Consider the following 7,692-nt stretch of genomic DNA (forward strand, 5'->3'; position numbering starts at 1 on the left):
CATTTCGAAGTGAGGGCCTTTAACTCCTTTAGTGCCCCATGGGAATATGGTATATAATCTCCATATAAAATTCGATACTCCTATATTACCATCCTCCCACTATTTCACGAGATCCAACTTGCATTGCAAACAAAAAAAATTCTTGCTGTGTGAACGTCAGATGATGTTTCTACGATATTTTTAGCGTTTTCATTTTGAAAATCGTTAAAAAAGTGTCAATTTATAGAAATTGAAGAGTCGAAAAAATTTCTTCAATGGACGATGCATGGAATAATTGATCTGAAATTGAAATATATTCTCTGTAAATGGTGTTTCTTGCGCTGTTGTTATACAGTCGGTGGTAGGAATGGAGGACCCGACCGGGCGCGACGATAAAATAAGCTGCCTTTTTACGATTATTGCCTTGGCATAGCTGTCACTACCGTTTCAAGCGACCCAAGATAATGTCTCGGGCTCTCTCTATCTGTTCAACACTCGAAGCGAGTTTACCATGCCGCAAGGTTTGTGGTAATGCAGCGTACGTGTCTCTGTGTGCGTGTGTCGGTCACACTAAACACCTCGACGGGTGTGGAAAGCCCTTGTTTAATTTTCCGATGGACAATTTACGTTTAAACCTCAACGTAATTTCTCACGTGGGCGACGTCAGAGGAGAGAAAAATATATAATACTGATGCATGAGGAGACACATCCTGTCGTATAATTTTTACGCATTGACAATAAATGAAAATGTTCTTTTTTGAAATACTGGGTCAGTCTTGAAATATTACTGATGATGCAAAATCGATACATCATCATGTTTGAGAGGCGAATGTAATTCTCAACATTTTCCCCCAAGAGCATCACGCGTGAGTGAATAATACAGCATAGAATATTTTATGAAATACTCAGTTATACATATAACGAAATCATCCCTTATTCTTTGCGAGTCGTTTTTATTCTCCCTTTGATATATTTGGCGCACAAGTTTCGAGCGGTAGATTGAAATAATAATAGGTAGCATTGCCAAGTAGATATACACACAGTAGTAATACCCATATAGCGCTCACACGATATAAATTTTATACATCCAAACTGAATTATCATAGGAGAATGAAAGAGGGTGAAAGCGAGGATGGATAAAAAAACGATCCAGGCAATTACGCCAACCATTTACAACTCGGAGTCTCGTTACCGTCGTATTTTGTGAGGCGAGAGATAGTCGATGTCTGGGGTAGATATTCGCACACAGGCAGAAATTAAATGTTTGGCACACATCATCAAGGGGAGGGCGAGAGAGAGAGAGAGTGGGCGACTGCAAGCATGCGCACATATACACATAATCAGCGTTTGTCTTCAGGATAGAGTGGCAGTAATGTACATTTCAAGTGGTAACGATCGGAAAGAAGCACCGTAATATACGAATGTACAAAGTATTCAAGACATGGAAGACACGTTTGAAGGAGCTACGCTCTGTTGCTCAGACTAAGTACTCGCTAAGTACGTGCTTGTAGGCGGTCATTTTTCCCTTGATATAACTTGTGTCGTTTCACCTCACCTCCATGAAATATCATGTCTCCGCCATCTTTGTGGAAAAAGACAAAGTGCCATCAGCGTATTTGCTGCTTGAAAAATGTCTGAATGTTGAATTGCTGCATCGACGGAACGACTCCAAAACAGCAAAAATTGTTCAACAATGCTCAATTGTTGTGCACGCCATGTCAAACGAGTTTGTATTCTGACAGAAAGAGCTGAATTGAGGAGAAAAATAAGAGAGATGATGTGAGGGCGGCACCTGTCGTCTCTAAATCTCCCTACTTAAGTTACTTATACTCGTCACGCTACAACGTTATAAGACTCTCGAGGGTGATGTACACTGCTGAGGGACGACACTTGTGTGTTCTCGCGTTGATCGCGTTTAATTGGCTAGCGTGCACTGGTGGCAAGAGCCGGCTTGCACTGGGCTATTTATAGTCTACGAGTCATTAGTCCATTACTCGCATTAAGGAGATATCTACGTAAGAAATATGTATAATAGTTAATAGGCAAAAGAGGGCTGGGCTGTGGCAGTTTTATCCGATGATGACGGCAATGCTGCTTTCTCAATGAACAATTTACTATACATATATTGCAATGACGACGTTTTCATTCACTCATTATATTGCATTTTCTAAACTATTTGTCATTGGTGATTCAAGGAAAGAGCTTTTAAATTGTAAACATGTGATTAGAGAGCAATTTGTGCCAAATTGCTCGAAACTCATGCCAAAATGACTCGGACTAATGAACTCATGTGCATAATATGTTGTAGAACGTTTACGAGGAATTCTTTGATGAGATAAAAAGAAGCGTGAGACATGTAGAAATCAACTTCCGTTTCTTGTTTATGCGCCTCGTGACCATATAGACGGCTAATGTTGTTTTAATTAAGTAGGCGGTTTGGCAAAAATAATATATATACTTACCACTTTCCTCCCACCCTCAGGGAATTTCCTCTCTTCCTCCAGCCTCAGGAAATGCAAGTGCAATGCTTCTCTTCTTCTATTTTCAGCGGGGGACAGACACTGAGCGACATGTGTCCCTCGTATGTTCAGACGCGATGGACGATTTCGCGTGACTAATCGCCGTCCTCCGCCGCAAATCTCTATCCCGAAAAAGAGGCTGATGCATTTCGAGAATTACTCCCCAAGCACACCAAGTCATTATTACTTAATTTTAATACTTTCATATCTCTTCACATGTGAGGACAATTAATTTTCATAATTTGCATTTGGGGAGAGTAGCCATCATTGGAGAGAGAATTAATATGGATTCTAGATTGAACCCTCAGGTGAGCCGATTATACCTGCCGTGACTGACTGGAGTTTATTGCTGTACCATTAATCACGAGCTTAATGTTTGACAAAGTAAATACATGAAGCGGCCTTAATTAACCGCTGTACACCTGTGTGGCCTTTCTATACGCGGCATTAGGCACAATAAGGATACACGAGCGAAATGGAAATTTTTTATTTAATGACGGCTATTTATTACCGAGAAACATTAATGAGGCATAACTTATTTTATGACTTAAGTACATGAGTCGCTCCCGTTACGTAAATTTCTGGCCCGCAGATATTGTGAATCTGGTGTCAACTATTTTATCGGGTTCCGTATTGAACAATAACATTCCTATCGACTTGAGGTGATTGCAACAATTTACCAACAGCTGGTAAATCAGGAATCTTGTGTACAAACACACTTGATAAATCACCAATGGCGGATGAGGCACCGATTTCAGTCAAGTGGGAAAGCTCCTCTACCGACTTGCTTTGGTAATTTACCTGTAGCTCTCCGTCGGTAAACTAAATTCCTCCCAACTTGACCAATTTTCTCATGCAATTGATTTTACATATGACAATTGCAGTGAAAAAGGTCAGAATTGGAATGCCATAAATACGGAGGAGTCTCAATCGAGCTTCAATTTAATCAATCATTGAGCGATAATTCGAATTCGTCTAAGAGCTTTTGAATTTATTTGTCTACCCACTTTGCCATCTACTTATAATACCATGAATATTTATATATTCAACGTGAAATGTGTCATTTATAAATCACGCTTGGCTTTTGCCTAAAACGATTTGTGTCGCTTTACGCAAACTAAAAGAAGAAAAATAAATAAAAAGCATTCAGGTGGTTCACGTGCCATTCGCGTGGTATATAACATTCGGTGGATTGAGTTTACGTTATCGTTGGAATGTTAAAAGGCCACCTCTTCGTCAAGGGAAATTTATTCGAATTAAAACACTGCAGGGCCACGAGCTGACTCTCTTAAGATAAGGCTCCTTGTTGCAAACCGGACTAAAGCCCATAGTCGGATATGCCGCCTGTGGTCTGTACCTGAGACCTCCTCGTATTTTTTTTGTTCCTTTCATTTTCTACCGGTCCTTCTTTTTTATCCCTCCCCATCCAACCTGGAACTTTGCTTTATGCGGACACTTTATGCCCCCGATTGCAGACGACACCGGAACGCTCTCAACCCGTGTGTCTCGATCGTCGCTCTCTACTCTTTTCATTACAAAACAACCAATCGAAAATTACTTTCAATTCAAAGTTCCGAGAATTACGTTTTTTCCTTGTTGCAAACAATGATGCATTATTGGTGATGCGTCAAACTATCTAAAAACATTGATTCTTTACGAGATTAATGACGGAGATGAAAAATCCATCACAATGTCGTCACATTATCCCGTCTACCTTATTAAGTACAAACATAAAATTAAAGTAAGCATGCAAACGCCTTTTATAAACTTTTACGATTATCCTGGGCACGGCATGATGATACGTTGCCTCGATAATGGATAAAAACTCTCATAATAATCCTATAAATAGTAATAAGCGAAAGGAATTATACGTTTGGTTGGTGGTGGTATATATAATAATACGATAGTTTCCGATATCGAGAGACGGAGAGAGCAAGCGAGAGGAGGAGGTGGAATAAAATAAAAAAGGATATGAACATGAGACCCAAACGCGAATGAGATTATGGGAAAAAAAAACCATCCGAGCCTCTCTGGCTGGCTGAAACAATGTATATGTGCGTTTTTATTGCGGTCACCGTCGACCGGGTCAAGAGTCAGGACAAATGATTATCGATAGGGATGAGGATGATGCGAGTGGATATTATCAGAGAAAAAGGTAATGACTAATGATACAGCACGCGCGCATTTCTCTCTATCATTGCCGCAAAAGGGCGCCGAGAATCAATCTACCTTGTTCCATCTCACACAATTTAAAGTCATCATTCTCCTCCCCCGTGGATATCTTTTATTTCCCGGTAATATCAATGGCTGAATACAGTGAAATAATATTCACTCTTTAATGTCAATGTGGAAAACATGGGCCAATGTGTTTGCAGAGATGAAAATTAATTGAAAAATTCCGCGAATAAAAGGAAAATGGCTGATATTAGCATGTGTTGTAATGCAGTGGAGTAATGGGCCTCTGGTTGGGTATAGTATGTATATGCCTCTCTTCAACTTACCATCTCAATTCCATATTCCAAGATGGCCGGTTAGGAGCATGCGGAGGCTGGACTGTAAAAAACGATGAACGTAATAACGTAGTATCACTAATGGTTGGGCAATTTCAACGGATACGAATGCACGAGCCCTTTCGTTGTTTCCTCCCTTTTCGTCATTCTCATTCTTCATTTTTTACCTTCGAAAACAAAATCCCTAAGCGTTTCTTGGGTATTTTTCGTTTCATTTTACCTCTCCGCAACCACTCAGACGCCAACCCCTTTCTCTTTGTTTTACCACCCGAGGGGCCCCTCGATACAGACAGACCATACCCGCCATCAAAACGCAACCAAAAGGTTAAACTCATACCACAATGCAGTCTAGGATATGCCAGAACCTATTCTTTTTCAAAACAGCACAGGATATTGTTCTCTACCCAAACGTAATTGGCTCTAAGACCACTGATGGGACAATTAAAGATCGTTGTCTTGTAATAATTCAAACATTCCGGCGCACAAATTGGACTGATTTTTTTTTTCAAACGCTTTTTCAAATGCTCTCTGCGGGACATCTGTCTGCCGCGAAGAAAACGGAAGTCACATCCCTATAATTTCAAAGAAGGAATTTCCCGTATAAAATGGATTTTGTGGAGACAAATAAAGTCGTTTGCCTTGTCAGGATGATACATGTCATTATTTGTTGGATAAAGTTGGGGAGTACAATTCGTAACACGATATTCAGTTTCGAATTAGTCTTCATTATTTATCGTTTGGGGGGAAGATGTGCATGAGAATGATATCGACAGGTTCTGCGGTTTTATTCACTTTTTGTTTTTGTTGAACGCTTTATTTACATTTCGGCTTCATCAATCTTTCATTGCTGAGTGAGCTGGTGGAAATTAAATTGAGAGCTACCGCTGTATTTATCGGATTTTTTTACTTTACGCCTTGTTAGGTTGATAGGACAGCTCAGGGAGGTTTCTAATTTTTATCCGTTTGATAACGTGTACCTTCCAAACACATGATGTAATACAAGGATCGATAAGTGGAAATTGTACTCCATTTTTTTTTCACTCGCTCCACCCAATTCTTCATTTTTTTTTTCTTCTCAAATTTTTTTTTATCACCGTTCACAACACCTGGCCAATTGCGGTTACCTCATTGTGTACATGAGAGTAGGGCGGAACTATTCACTGCGCAAATGAGTTTAAAATTACGTTCGAGCTCGGTTTATTAGTCTAGATGTATATCGACAGTCATATATCGTCGGGCATATCAAGCTCCATGTTATACCTATACTACTATTATATATTTTACTAATGTAATTGCGAGGAAATTTATTTGTGATTCCATCTAAAATGGCGGAGAGGGAGGGGGAATAAAACTCGTTTACGTCGGAAAAAGTCAACGAGCAAAGTCATTAGGTACTGTAAAAAAAATCCGTTGAAAATAATCTCCAAAATGTGTAGTATTCAGGGATGATTTTCAACAAATTTTTTCTTGTAATGTAACCGGCAATTACATTTTTTTTTAATTGGCTGTTGTTAACAATTAAATTTTTTTTTTCTTCACCTGAAATTTCGCAACAAGTTTCAAATGGGAAATTTAAAAAAAACACAGAGCGCTGTGAAGATGGAAAGTACCTGGCCTGGGTAGATATGCAGCCGCGATTATGTTCGTATTGAGCCTCGCCCCTCTCGCAGTTTTGTATTATTTCATTTGTGAATACCGACGATTACCTCTTATCCCTCGGGGCAACAATTTAAATAATAATTCAGTCCAAACGAAATAATCGTTTGGACTTATTCCGCACTGCAGAGATATAATTCGCGGGGGATATGTATACGCAGGCAGGCAGGCAGGCAGACACACACTCAACCCGAAGTAATAAAAATGACGAAAATTGAATTATCTCTTGGTTAATGAAAAAATATTTCAATGTTTGTCAGTATTTATTTGTGACATTGAATATTGATTTTTCTCCTCTCTGGTATTTATTGATCATTGAAAATTAGATAACGCGCGAGACAAACTACGTTAGTACATGAATTTTTCATTGAATTGGCGTTTTCTGCCAGGGAGCAATTAACACGGAAGAAGATTGCAATTTTTTTTTTATCCAATTTTCACCTTTGTAAATCTGGCTGTCATTTGACGCCATTATTCCTCAATTTCAGTTATCGAATATCCGGTGGTTGATTTGTGAGTGTCGATGAGGATTGCGCCTGGCTATTCCAGCACACGCTATAACTAAACTGGAGGAAATAAAATTTGATTTCACGTTTTTATTTTTCTCCTGCAATTCCCTCCAATGCATATTGATTGGAACGTCGTTAAAATGAGATAAATAAATGCCATCATTGTTGACCATCACCGACAACCATATTACCAGCTTGTATATATACGCAAAATAATAACAAAAACACGGGCAACTCACGTTGCAATTTTCTAGTGGCCATAACTTTTGAAATGATTTTCCAGGAATCCCTCGGTGCATGCATATCGTATTTACAAGCTCGTTTTGAGAAAAGAAGTAGAAAAATTTTAGGAGTACAAATTTGCACAGAGTATTTACAAAGTAATTAACTGCTGGCACAAAGTGCTCTTTGAGAATCACGTTCGAGTGTTTTCCCATTACGAGCAGAATGTACGCGCGAGTTACTTTTGTATACGTATACGTACAGGCTTATACACGTGTACATGCGGGGCGGGGGGGG

This window comes from Diachasma alloeum, unplaced genomic scaffold (assembly GCF_001412515.2).
Source record: "Diachasma alloeum isolate Michigan unplaced genomic scaffold, Dall2.0 Dall_scaffold_00540, whole genome shotgun sequence".
Lineage (NCBI taxonomy): Eukaryota > Metazoa > Arthropoda > Insecta > Hymenoptera > Braconidae > Diachasma > Diachasma alloeum.